This window comes from Megascapheus bottae, chromosome 1 (genome assembly GCF_031878675.1).
Source record: "Megascapheus bottae isolate mThoBot1 chromosome 1, mThoBot2.hap1, whole genome shotgun sequence".
Taxonomy (NCBI): Eukaryota; Metazoa; Chordata; class Mammalia; order Rodentia; family Geomyidae; genus Megascapheus; species Megascapheus bottae.
Genome location: NC_143509.1, coordinates 6,276,514 through 6,290,253, shown reverse-complemented (window position 1 = coordinate 6,290,253; position 13,740 = coordinate 6,276,514). Strand labels below are relative to the sequence as shown.

The 13,740-nt window shown below is 40.8% G+C and overlaps 2 pseudogenes; both read left to right on the top strand.

Annotated features, from left to right (window-relative positions):
• The first annotated feature begins 7,102 nt into the window (after nucleotides 1-7,102).
• On the top strand, nucleotides 7,103-8,049 carry LOC150068173 (olfactory receptor 7D4-like; annotated as a pseudogene).
• Nucleotides 8,050-11,808: 3,759 nt separating this feature from the next.
• LOC150068172 (L-lactate dehydrogenase A chain pseudogene) lies at nucleotides 11,809-12,634 on the top strand (annotated as a pseudogene).
• The last annotated feature ends 1,106 nt before the right edge of the window (nucleotides 12,635-13,740 follow it).

The following is a 13,740-nucleotide window of genomic DNA, read 5'->3' as shown; positions in this document are numbered from 1 at the left end:
TACCCAACTCATTCTATGAAGCCAGTGTAACCCTCATCCCCAAACCAGACAGAGATTCATCAAAGAAAGAGAACTATAGACCTATTTCTTTGGTGAACATCGAAACAAAACTTCTCAACAAAATACTGGCTAACCGTCTACAACAACTCATCAAAAAAATTATACACTATGATCAAACTTGATTCATCACGGGGAGGCAAAGTTCGTTCAACATAGCAAATCAATTAATATAATTCAAAACATCAACAGGAGCAAGACAAAAATCACATGATTGTCTCAATAGATGCAGAAAAGGCATTTGACAAGATCCAACACCCCTTTATGTTCAAAGCTCTGGAGAAACTAGGAATCCATGGAACATTCCTCAATATAATAAAGGCTGTGTATGACAAACCCATTGCTAGTATTACACTTAATGGTGAAAATCTAAAGCCATTTCCTCTAAAATCAGGAACGAGACAAGGCTGCTCACTCTCTCCACTCCTCTTTAACATAGTATTAGAATGCCTAGCCAGTGCAGTAAGGCAAGAAGCAAGCATAAAGGGGAACCAAGTAGGGAAAGAGGAAGGAAAACGATCCCTCTTTGCAGATGACATGATTCTGTATTTAAAAATCCTATAGACTACTTGCAAACTCCTTGAGCTGATTCAAAACTTTGGAAGGGTAGCAGGCTATAAAATTAACCCTCAAAAATCAACTGCATTCCTTTAAGCCAATAGTGAGAGGAACGAGGCAATAATCAGGAAAGCACTCTCTCCACTTCTCTTTAATATAGTACTAGAATTCTTAGCCAGTGCAATAAGGCAAGATGCAAGCATAAAGGGATCCAAGTAGGGAAAGAGGAAATAAAACTATCCCTCTTTGAAGATGACATGCTTCTGTATTTAAAGAATCCTATAGACTCTACTCCCAAGCTCCTTGAGCTGATTCAAAGCTTTGGAAGTGTAGCAGGCTATAAAATCAACCATCAAAAATCAACTGCCTTCCTTTACGCCAACAATGAGAGGAACGAGACAATAATCAGGAAAGAAACTCCTTTCACAATAGCCTGAAAGAAAATAAAGTACCTAGGGATTAGCTTAACTAAGAATGTAAAGGACCTTATTAACGAAAACTTTAAAACCCGAAAAAAAGGAAATTAAAGCAGAACTAAGGAAATGGAAAAAGCTCCCATGCTCCTGGACTGGAAGAATCAACATTGTGAAAATGACAATCTTGCCAAGAGCTATCTACAAATTCAATGCAATACCCATCAATATCCCAATGTCATTCTTTAAAGAAATAGAAGAGGCAATCCAAAATTTCATATGGAATAATAAATACCCCGTATATCAAAAACACTTCTTAGGAGAAAAAACAGCGCTGGAGGAATTTCAATTCCAAACTTTAGACTCTATTACAGAGCTATAATTCTCAAAACAGCTTGGTACTGGCACAGGAATAGGACTGAAAACCAATGGAATAGAACTGAGGACCCAGATATTAAACCACAGACCTATGGCCACCTAATCTTTGACAAGGGAGCCAAAAAAATAGAATGGAAGAAAGACAGCCTCTTCAACAAGTTGGGCTGGCAGAACGGGTTAAACACCTGTAGAAAACTAAAGTTGGATCCTTCTTTGTCACCTTGCACTAGAATTAACTCCAAATGGATCAAAGACCTGGAGGTAAAAGCTGACACAATGAAAATTTACAGGAAGGAATAGGAGATACACTAGGCCTCCTTGGCACAGGTCATAACTTTCTTAATAAGGACCAAGAATCACCACAAATCAGACAAAGGCTGGATAAGTGGGACTGCATTAAACTGCAGAGCTTTTGTATGGCAAAGGACAGAGCTAGTAAACTAATCAGGAAGCCTACAGAGTGGGAGAAGATATTCACCAACCAAACAACGGACAAAGGCCTCATATCTAAAATATATCAACAACTCAAAAAATTGAATCCCTCCAAAAGTAACCTCCAAAGTAACAACAATCCCATTAAAACATGGGCCAAAGCCTTAAAGAGAGTCTTCTCTGAAGAAAAACAAAAATAGCCTATAGACACATGAAGAAATGCTCAACATCTCTGGTCATAAAAGAAATGCAAGTCAAAACAACTCTAAGATTCCACCTCACTCCAGTTAAAATGGCCAGGATCAGGAAAATGAATAACAACAGATGCTGGAGAGGATGTGGCCAGGAGGGATCACTACTACACTGTTTGTGGGAGTGCAAACTCGTTCAACCACTATGGAAAGCAGTGTGGCAGTGCCTCAAAAGGCTAAACATAAAACTCCCCTATGACCCAGCAATTCCACTACTTGGCATTTACCCAAACATCCAGAAACAAGGACATACTAAATCCACTAGCACAACAATGTTCATTGCAGCACTATTCACCATAGCAAAGATATGGAACCAACCTAGATGTCCCTCAGTTGATGAGTGGATCAACAAGTTGTGGTATTTGTACACAATGGAATTCTATGCAGCTGTCAGAAAGAATGACATCGCCCCATTTGTTAGGGAGTGGAAAGACTTAGAAAAAATCATATTAAGTGAAATAAGCCAGACTCAAAGGAACTTAGGCTCAATGGTTTCCGTCATTTGTCATAATCAGTAGAAACCTTGGGCTCTACTTGCAGAGGTCTGCAATAGAGCAAAATGTTGATACATAAGGCCATATAATGTGAAGCTAATTGAAAGAACCTCCAGGATATTGAAACAAAAGCCATATAATGAATGATTGTTGTCCTTAATGTAGTATGTTGTGTCTCATTTCTTTTGTTGTCCCTTTGTTATCTCATATTGGGATAGTATCTCACTTTGTTATCTGATATAGTGAATTTATTTGTATTTGGATATTTGAAATTTGTAGGGAAAGGGGGAAAACCAAGACGGGTGCGGTGTGTGGGGGGGAGGGAAATGGGTACCAAGACATGTGAAAGGGTGTCAATGTATGTGAATTAATGCACCTTCTATCTGGCAAATATGTAACCCTTTTACTAATTACAATAAAAAAATAATAATCAGGAAAGCAACTCCTTTCACAATAGCCTCAAAGAAAATAAAGTAAGTAGGAATTAGCTTAACTAAGAATGTTAAGGACCTTTTTTTAAAAAAACATGTTGATATTGTAATTAATAGAAGGGTTACAAGATATTTGCCAGATAAATGGTGCCTTAATTCCCACCCATTGAAACCCTTTCACACGTCATGGTCCCCATTTCTCTTCCCCCCTCCCCCACCCCTCATCTTGTTTTCCCCCGTTCCCTATCCAATTTCAAATAACCAAATACAAATATATCCAATATATCAGATAACAAAGTGAGATAGTGTAACAATATGAGATAACCAAGAGACAGTAGAAGTGATGAGAGATAACATAGTACCTTAATAACAACAATGATACATTATGTGGCTTATGTTTACATCATATTTTAAATGACAATTTTAACAAGCAATGTTCAAGGAGGAAATCTCTAATTACATTCTCTGGGACTTAGTCTTTACAACTTAATCTAAATTAGGCTAACGGTTTGTATGTCATAGAAACATATCAGTTTATGAAATAAAACATTAATTATAGAGTCATAGGTTTTTTTGTCTATATAGTTATGTTTGTATTTCCATTACCATGTCCATTGCTTTGGGTATGCAGTTATTGAGTCCTCTCTCTTGTACACTTTGGATTTAATAACCGCATATTAAGGATACCATGCACCTTTTGTTCCTTAGGTCTTGACTTGTCTCACTCAGCATGATTCTCTCTAGATTCATCCACTTCCCTGCGAATGCCATTATTTTATCTTCCCTGTTGGCTATGTAGAATTCCATTGTGTATATATACCACATTTTCTGTATCCATTCATCTGCAGTAGGGCATCTGGGTTGTTTTCATCACCTGGCTATTGTGAATAGTGCAGAGATGAACATAGCTGAGCAGGTGTCTTTGTAATATCTTGGGGCATGCTGTTCAGGATAGATGCCCAGAATTGGTATGGCAGGATCATAGGGAAGGTCTATTTTCGTTCTTTAAGTAACCTCCACACTGCTTTCCAGAGTGGCTGAACTAGTTTACAATCCCACCAGCAGAGCAGTAGGGTTCCTTTTTCTCCACAACCCCGCCAGCAACTGTCATTGTCTGAATTCAAAATCTTGGCCATTCTTGTTGGAGTAAGGTGGTATCATAGGGTTGTTTTTATTTGCATTTCCTTTATGACCATAGATGATGAACATTCTCTCACATTTTTGTCTGCCATTTTAATCTCTTCTTCTGATAGGTCTCTCTTTAGTTCCCTTGCCCATTTAGTGAATGGTTTATTGGGTTTTTGGGGGGATTAATTTCTTGAGTTCCCTGTAGATACTGGATATTAAGCATTTGTCAGATGTGTTGTTGGTGAATATCTTTTCCAAGTTGGATGGCTGTCTCTCTACTTTTGCAACTATGTTTTTATCTGTACAGAAATTTTTACTTTTAGGTAGTCCCATTTATAGAGTCTCTCTCCAATCTGTTGTCACCTGGGATTCTGTTCAGGAATCTGTTGCCTGTGCCTATGAGTTCCAGTGTCTCTCCTACATTATCATGTAGCAATTTCACAGTTTCGGGTCTGACGTTGAGGTCTTTGATCCACTTTGAGTTAATGCTTGTGCATGGCGAAAGGCTAGTGTTAATTTTTAGTTTTCTTCATGTGGCTGCCCAGTTTTGCCAGCACCAATAAATGAATAGACTGTGTTTGTTCCATTGTACATCTTTGGCTCCTTTGTCAAATACAAGTTGCCTATGGGTATGTGGTTCTATTTCTGGGTTTTCTATTCTGTTCCACTGATCTTCTGGTCTGCTTTTGATGAAAACTTTAAAACCCTAAAAAAGGAAATTAAAGTAGAACTAAGGAAATGTAAAAACCTCCCATGCTCCTGGATTGGAAGTATCAACATTCTGAATATGACAATCTTGTCAAGGGCTATCTACAAATTCAACGCAATAGCCATCAATATCCCAATGGCATTCTTTAAAGAAATAGAAGAGGCAATCCAAAATTTCATATGGAATAATAAAAGACCCCCGTATAGCAAAAACACTTCTTAGCAGAAAGAACAGCGCTGGAGGAATTTCAATTCCAAACTTTAGACTCTATTACAGAGCTATAATTCTCAAAACAGATATACACATGCATACATAAATAGATAACAGTACACACATACACAGAAACTGAGATATCACAGTAACCTGGTATGTACATGATAGACAGACACATCCTTGCATAAATAATAGACATACAGTGGGTTGGAAGGTGGGTAAGAAGATAGCTAGCTGAGTAGGCAGACAAATAGATACAAAGATACAAAACTGTGAAGAAGAGAACACATGTACCATTTGTCTTTCTGAACCTGGATTATTTTGCTTCCAGTCATTTTCCTCCACAGGATGGAATCCATTGTTCTTAAAGGCTGAATACTATTCCATTATATGTCTGTTTCTGTTCTCCTTTCATCCACAGGACAGCGGGGCTGATTTCATTCGTTGTCTCAGCCTAAAAGGCCTGTGACTTCCTTTCCTACTCCATCTTTCCTCCCCCCAGCACAAATGATTTCCATTTCCAAGAAGATTTTCCTCCCGAATGCTGTCATTGTGATTTACACACCTTCCATTGCATGAGCATAAAAGATGTTGACACTTGTAATTGTTCTGGAGAAGACAAACACTAGTGTTCAAACCTTAAGATTTCTTTGTAAATATTCCAGACAAACTGCTCTTTCAGAGCCTTCAGCATATGAATCATCTTCATCCAGTTTACTATTGCATGATCCATTAATTCTGCTGATTTCCACACAATATGTTCCTGCTCCAGAGCATGAAATCCCATGCAAGTGATGGATGGTGTGTGTGTGAGACTACTTACTCAAGGCTACTACGAGATCCACTGTCATCCTTTTAGTGCTACAAAAAGGAGATAAGACTCTGACAGACTTTTCTTACCCAGACTGACCTACAACCCCAAACCTTAGCTCTCCACTTCCTGAGTAGCTAGGATTACAGGCATGAATTAAATGTGCTAAGCATAGCGTAGTTTATTTTAATGATGTTGTGTTCCTTTGTCCTCATTTCTGTGCAGCTGGTAGTCTCTTTTTTACCCTCTCTCATATTTTGGAATAAATCACCTAGAAGTAATTCTGTCGGGAGGCATCCATAGCCATGTTGACCAGCCATGCTGTATTCCATCCACGTAGGTAACAGATGTGTTGTGTTGAGAAAAGTTCAGTCCAGGAACGCTGCCTGGATTCCAGGCAATGGGGCTGAATGACATCTGGGAACTCCATGTACTGAGATGTTCCCCACATATGCTCCCATTCCTATGATTGATGCTCGCTCCATGGCCTGCACACAACGGGAGGACAACTCAGTCCTATTACATGGTGAACATTCCCTCCACCAGGAAAATAGGTAAAAGAGTTCATTGTACCTGAGTGTTGAAAGCGCTTCCTGAAAGGTAAAGGCAGTGGAAAAGGTGGACAGAGAAATGGAGAGAAGAAAGGTGGGCAAAATCATTCCTAATATTCAGTGTACAAATGTGAAGCTGGAACTGAGTGAACTGAGGGAGGGGTTGGAGTGGGGGGAGTTGTGGTGACATGGATGAAATGGTCTTTTACTCAAAAACTGATCATTGAATTGCAGCCCCATTGTACAAGTAGGGAAGAATAAGGTTTAGAAAAATACATTTCATAGGGACTGCAGCATGGCCTACTGATAGAGTGCTTGCCTAGCATGCACGAACACCCGAGGTTGAATCCTCAGTACCACACACATAGAAAAAACTGAAAGTGTTTCTGTGGCTCACTTAATAGTACTCAGAATTTGACAAAGCCAAGGACAGTGCCCAGGCCTTGAGTTCAAGCCTCAGGACTAGCAAAACACAAAATCTCACAGTCAGTGAATACAAGACAGAGATATTTACCCACATATTACAATACGAAAGTGAGTGTAGCCAATCTTGGCTGTGCAGGTCAACCTAGGAAACAAAAAAGGCATCTGGCAGGGGAAGGGCATGACAACCTGAGCTGGCAGTGGGCATTGATTGAACTTTTCCTTACTTGTCCCAAGGAAAACAGCCAGGGATATGACAGCACAAAACCACACAGGGGAATCACCATTCCTCCTGCTGGGCCTCTCAGATGGCCCTCAAATCCAGCCCATCCTCTTTGGGCTCTTACTGTCCATGTACCTGATCACTGTGCTTGGAAATCTGCTCATCATCCTGGCTGTCATCTCTGACCCCCACCTCCACACCCCCATGTACTTCTCCCTCTCCAACCTGTCCTTTGTGGACATCTGTTTTACTACTACTACCATCCCCAAGATGCTGGTGAACATCCAGACCCAGGGAAAGACATCTCCTACCCGGAGTGCCTCACTCAGGTGTATTTCTTCATGATTTTTGGTGGAATGGATAATTTTCTATTGACTGTGATGGCTTATGATCGCTTTGTGGCCATCTGTCACCCACTGAACTACCCAGTGATCATGAACCCTCACTTCTGTGGCCTCCTGGTTCTGGTGTCCTGGCTTCTCATTTTCTGCATCTCACTGCTCCATGTTCTACTGATGAGGAAATTAACCTTCTCCCTGGGAACCACCATCTCCCATTTCTTCTGTGAACTAGCTCAAATTCACAAAGTGGCCATCTCTGACACCCTCATCAATGACATCTGTGTGTACCTGGCTTTTGTGTTGTTTGGTTTGTTTGCTGCCTTAGGAATCTTCTTCTCTTACTCTCAGATCCTCTCCTCTTTAATGAAGCTTCCCAATACGGCTAGCAAGCACAAAGCCTTCTCCAGCTGTGGCTCTCACCTCTGCGTGGTCTCCTTGTTCTACGGGACAGGACTTGGGGTGTACCTCAGCTCTGCAGTGTCCTCCTCTGCCCACAGAAGCAAGGTGGCCTCGGTGATGTACACAGTGGTCACTCCCATGCTGAACCCCTTCATCTACAGCCTGAGGAACCAGGACGTGATGGGGGCTCTGGGGAGACTACCAGGAAGAGTGGTCTACTGTCTTGATGGATTGTGAAGCACAGAACAAAGTAGACTACTGCAAGAGGAAAGACTAATTGGCTGAATATCAGCATCATTGATTCTTTTCCTTCATTATAGTACTCAGTATATGTATATACTGAGTCTCTCTCTCTCTCTCTCTCTATATATATATATATATCCATCTAGAAAATATATATGAATTCAAGTATACCCTGCAAAGCCCCTATGGCTTTGTCTGTCTATATGTGGACATCTGTTTTTGAAAGTAATTTACTTGCTATACTTCAGAAAAACAACATTCTTGTCAGTGTGAATTTTCCTTAATATTCCCATTTGGCGAGGTGTTATACAAATTCTTCTGGTCATTTCTAATTGAGCATAGAAACCACTTATCACAGTCCGAGGTTACACAGTATCCCCTTAAGTTATGCCCTTCTATATTAAATCTTCCTCCTAAAACTAAAACTTCTTCTTCCTCCTCTGCCTCCTTTTTCCTCCTCCTCCTCCTGCTCCTCTTGTACTTCTGCTTCTGCTTCTGCTTCTGCTGCTACTTCTGCTGCTGCTTCTTCCTCTTCATCTTCCTCTTCTACAGCCCTGGGACTGAATTCAGTGTCTGGTGCTGTTTGTGAGCATTTTTGATCAGGGTTATTCCTCTGCTATTTGAGACATATCTACACAATCCCCATATCAGGGAGCTATTCAAAGATAAGACCCTCATAGACTTTTGCCTGTGCTGGCTTTAAACCCCAGTCCTCAGATCCCAGTCTCCTGTGTAGCTGAGTTAACAGGTGTCAGTGTCCGCCATTTGGCAAGACAAAATGACTTGATTTTTTACTTAGCAGAAACAGAATAAACACATAGAAGACTCCAAATAAAATCTCAACACTTTCAGAAGAGCAGGTATGGCCTTACATGTGAGATTTTGTTTAAGTTTGAGAGAATATTTTTTTTACTAATTTCTCTTTCAACTCAGGTAAGAACTTGTTTCCGTGATAGATATACTAAGTGACATCGTCAGAAAACAGTGTCTGAGCACACCTGTTTCTTCTCAACTTTACCAGAATTGGTGTTGTAGATTTCCTTCAGCATTGACATTATATAGAATCACACTGTTTTCTTGATTTGCATATCCTATGTAGTGTAGTTAAGAGGTTGAATATTTCTTCGTGGATTTCTTCATGACCATTTTTACCTCTTTTAATGATTGTCTTGGTTGTGAACATTGGCCCACACCAGTAATCCTAGCTACTCAGGAAGATGAGATTTGAGGATCACAGTTCAAATCAGCTTAGGCTCTAAAGTCTGTGAGACTCTTATTGGCAATTAACCACTAGAATACCAGAAGTGGTGCTGTGACTCAAGGGGTAGGGCAGTAGCCTTGAGCTGAAGAGCTCAAGAACAGCAATCAAGCCCTGAGATTAAGCCCATGACCAAACAAAAAAAATACATGAATAAATAAATAAACAAACATTATCTTATCCAACTTTTTCCTCATTGGGAAGTCAACTTAATTGTAAACCCTTTATGTTTTATGTTGAGTATCTGAGAGGCTTTCCTTCTAACTTCTGGGACTGGGGCTCTTTATAAGTGAATACCCCACACATATCTCTCATTCTTATCATGGTTTCCCATGCTCTGAATAAAGATTTGATTTGCTGCAATCCCTTTTGTCAATTTTTCCTCCTATTTAATGAAATACTACAGAACTTTCCAGAAAGTACTAGTCTTGGCTATATCTCCAGTTATGTTCTCTATGGTTTCCTGTTGTAATTTCAGCATCAGGTCTTACAGGCTGAGATGTAGGATGGTGCCTCCAAGCCAGGTTGGGCAGGAATGTCTGTGACAATCTTATCTCTACCCATAAAACTGCTGGAAGTAAACGGAGCAACCTGTGCTCACACCTGAATACTGGCTACTCGGGAGCCTGAGATCTGAGGATCAGAGATCAAACCCAGCCTGGGCATGAAAGTCCATCAGACTCTTACCTCCAATTAACCACCAGAAAACTGAAAGTGGTGCTGTGGCTCAAACAAGGAGAGTGTTAGCCTTGAGAGCTCAGAGATAGAGCCCAGGCCTACAGTTCAAACCCCACAAAAAAGAGAGAGAGAGAGGAAGAGAGAGAGAGAGAGAGAGAGAGAGAGAGAGAGAGAGAGAGAGAGAGAGAGAGAGAGGGAGAGAGAGAGAGAGAGGTGGGGGCGTGGAGGAGAGAGGGGAGAGCTCTCTCTCTCTCTGGTAATGGAACAACACACAATGTACTGAATGGAGAAACCTGGAAGGTTCTCTCAAAGATCTAGGTTACACAGGAGCCTGCATTCACCCCTGTCACTCAGCACTGTGTCTCAGCCGGAGCAATCCATCAAGAGAAAGAAAAACATACACTCAAATTTGAAAAAATAATACATCCCAGAGTGTCACTGTGTGTACAATATATGATCTCTAATAAAGTAACTCCAAAAATCAGTTCTGGTGCCGGTGGCTCCAGCCCAAACCCCCAGCTACTGCACAGGCTGAGATCTGAGGATGGAAACTCACAGTCATAATAGGCCTGAAGTCCTCCAGGACCTTTTTTCCAGTTCAGTAGGAACAAGACAGAAGTGGAGTTGTGGCAGAAGTGATAGAGCACCAACCTTCAGCACAAAAGGTTAGGGAGAATTCTCCAATCCAGAACACCAGGCCAAGAACCAACACAAACACACACACACACACACACACACACACACACACACACACACACCCCATGCATCTTTCAATAGGATCAGGAGGAAATGATATGTTTCCAGTTTTATTTAGGGGGTGTCATTTCTTTTCCTGTGTGTCTGCCTGTGTGTGTGTGTGCATGCGTGTGTGCTGCTCTTGGAGCTTGAACTCAGAACCTGGGCATTGTCCATGACTCTTTTTGCTCAAGGATTCTGCTCTTCTGCTTGAGCCACAGCTCCATTCTGCCTTTTTAGTGGTTCATTGAGGAGAAGACTGTACAGACTTTTCTGCCCCACTGGCTTCTAACTCCAAATCGTCACATCTCAACCTCCTAAGTATTTCAGATTATAGGCCTGAGTCAGCAGCACCTAGCTGAGATTGTTTTCTTTTTCCTTTTTCTCTTTCTTTAGTTTTTTTTTCTGTTCTTGAACTTGAACTCTGAGCCTGGACGCTGTCCCTGCGCTCTTCAGCTCAACACTACCTCCCTACTCCTTGAGCCACCACCACATTTCTGTTTTTCTGGTGGATAACTGGAGATAAGAGTCTCACGGATTTTAATGCCTGGGCTGGTTTTGAACCAAGATCCTCAGATCTCAGCCTCCTGAGTAGCTAGATGACAGGAGTGAGCCACCATGCCTGGCGGGTGTTTTCTAAGCTGACTTCATCGAAATCCAGCAATTGGGCCAAGGGGAGCAGTAACAGAAGGTAAGGGATTAGGGGCTGATATGAGAGAAATGAAGATCAGAAAATACAAATGTCCAGTTAACCAGGGAGGATACATGCATTAAATAATATTTAAATGATCATACACTGATTAAGTCTACTGAAAAGGGCACTGAGCTATTCTTGTGATATTCTGAATGGATACTAAGGGTAACATATATGAGATACCAAATATAATTTTATAGGGTGCTGTGTGTCTCAGTGTGCTGCTGACCAAATAAAACGTGGTATTTTTATCTATAACTTCCAAGTATAAGACACTATTAAATAGTGAATGAAAATCAAGAAATTGGATGGAGCGGCTCTTGCTGAGTCCAGATCTTCCCGCAGTGCATCTCCGACTCCCACCCTTCATGCACCCTGGAGTTCCAGTCCTTCCAAGTCCAGAATGGAAAGTCTCAAGGATCAGCTGATTGTGAATCGTCTTAAGGAGGATCATGTCCCCCAGAACAAGATTACAGTTGTTGGGGTTGGTGCTGTTGGCATGGCCTGTGCAATCAGGACTTGGCAGACGAGCTTGCTCGTCTTAATTTGGTCGAGCGCAATGTAAACATCTTTAAGTTCATCATTCCTAATGTAGTGACGGACAGCCCAAACTGCAAGTTGCTTACTGTTTCCAATCCAGTGGATATTCTGACCTAGTTGGCTTGGAAGATAAGTGTCTTCCCCCAAAACTGTGTCATTGGAAGTGGCTGTAATCTGGATTCATCTCGGTTCCATTACCTGATGGGAGAGAGGCTGGGAATTCACCCCTTAAGCTGTCATGGATGGGTTCTCATGGAGACCCTAGTGTGTCAGTGTGTAGTGGAGTAAATGTTGCTGGTGTCTCCTTCAAGAATCTGAATCTTGATTTAGGCACTGATGCAGACAAGGAACAGTGGAAAGAGGTTCATAAAGAAGTTGTTGACAGTGCCTATGAGGTGATCAAACTGAAAGGCTATACATCCTGGGCCATTGGACTGTCTGTGGCAGATTTAGCAGAAAGTATTATGAAGACTCTTCGAAGAGTTCATCCAATTTCAACCATGATTATGGGTCTCTATCGAATGAAGGAAGATGTCTTCCTTAGTGTTCTTTGCATTCTGGGACAGAATGGAATTTCAGATGTGGTGAAGGTCACTCTGACTCCCGAGGAAGAGGCTCACTTGAAGAAAAGTGCAGATATGCTTTGGGGAATCCAAAAGGAGCTACAGTTTTGAAGTCTTCTATGTACCACTTCACTGTCGAGGCTATAAGAGAATTTTATTCGGGGATTATGCATGTTGTCCCATACTGATCTGTGACTAAAGCAGTAGCATTATGAAAAGACCTGGGAAAATTATCCATTTCCTGAAATTAGGATTAGGACTGGTTCAGGAAAACATGCAGCTGTATCCTGATGGTGGATGGGTCCTGTGTAACTGTAAAAACTGGTAAGTGTAAACAATTTTACCCTCTCTGAGACACCACTGCCAATGAATGGTGCATAGTCCCTAATTACCCTTTGAACCAGATATGTTACTGTGTGCTTCGTAAATCACCAAAACACCTAGTTCCAACTTCTTTTCCCAATCACACTTCCTGGGATGGGTTGTATAAATCCATTTTCACATGTCACATGCATCATTGATTTAAAGGATATTTTATGTATTATATATCAATAGTGTGCTTTGCATGTTATGTAAAAAGCTACAGATGAACAGTGCAAAAACTATCCAAATGTCATAGGAAAACACCAAATAAAACTTGAACAGTGAAAAAAATCAAGAAATTGTTTTTCCCTCTAGAGATCAAGTGATCTATTACATGTCCAAAGATTCTTCAAGGCAGATGCCAAATGGACATGGCTCCAGAGATTTCATTCCTATAGAAATTATTAGGTCCTTTGAGAATTCATTGTTATACTCTTTATCAAAACAAAAGAAACTGTGTTCCCCTTGGAATAAATTAATTCCTCTCACCCTTTTACAGTCTACAATAATGCAAGAAATTAACCTAAATCTGTTTATCCATGATGTCATCTTCACTTTAACTCATGGGAACAAAATGGTTTGGAGACAGAAAAGGCATTTAATTTCATAAAGACAGTTATTTCATGAAAGGTAATTCATTTCCTGAAGAGATCTTAGTAGATACATCGATTGAGTTGCAAGAAACTGCACAAGCTTCTGACTCCCTTCTCTGAATCCAGTCTCGGTCAAAACCCCAGCCGACAAATTTCTAAGGAGGAGTTGGGGAGATAAGAAATCTTCAGTGATAACCAAAATACAGAACCATGTTAGCGTGTAAATTTATGATCAGTGAGGGAAAACAAGAGAAAAAGAAA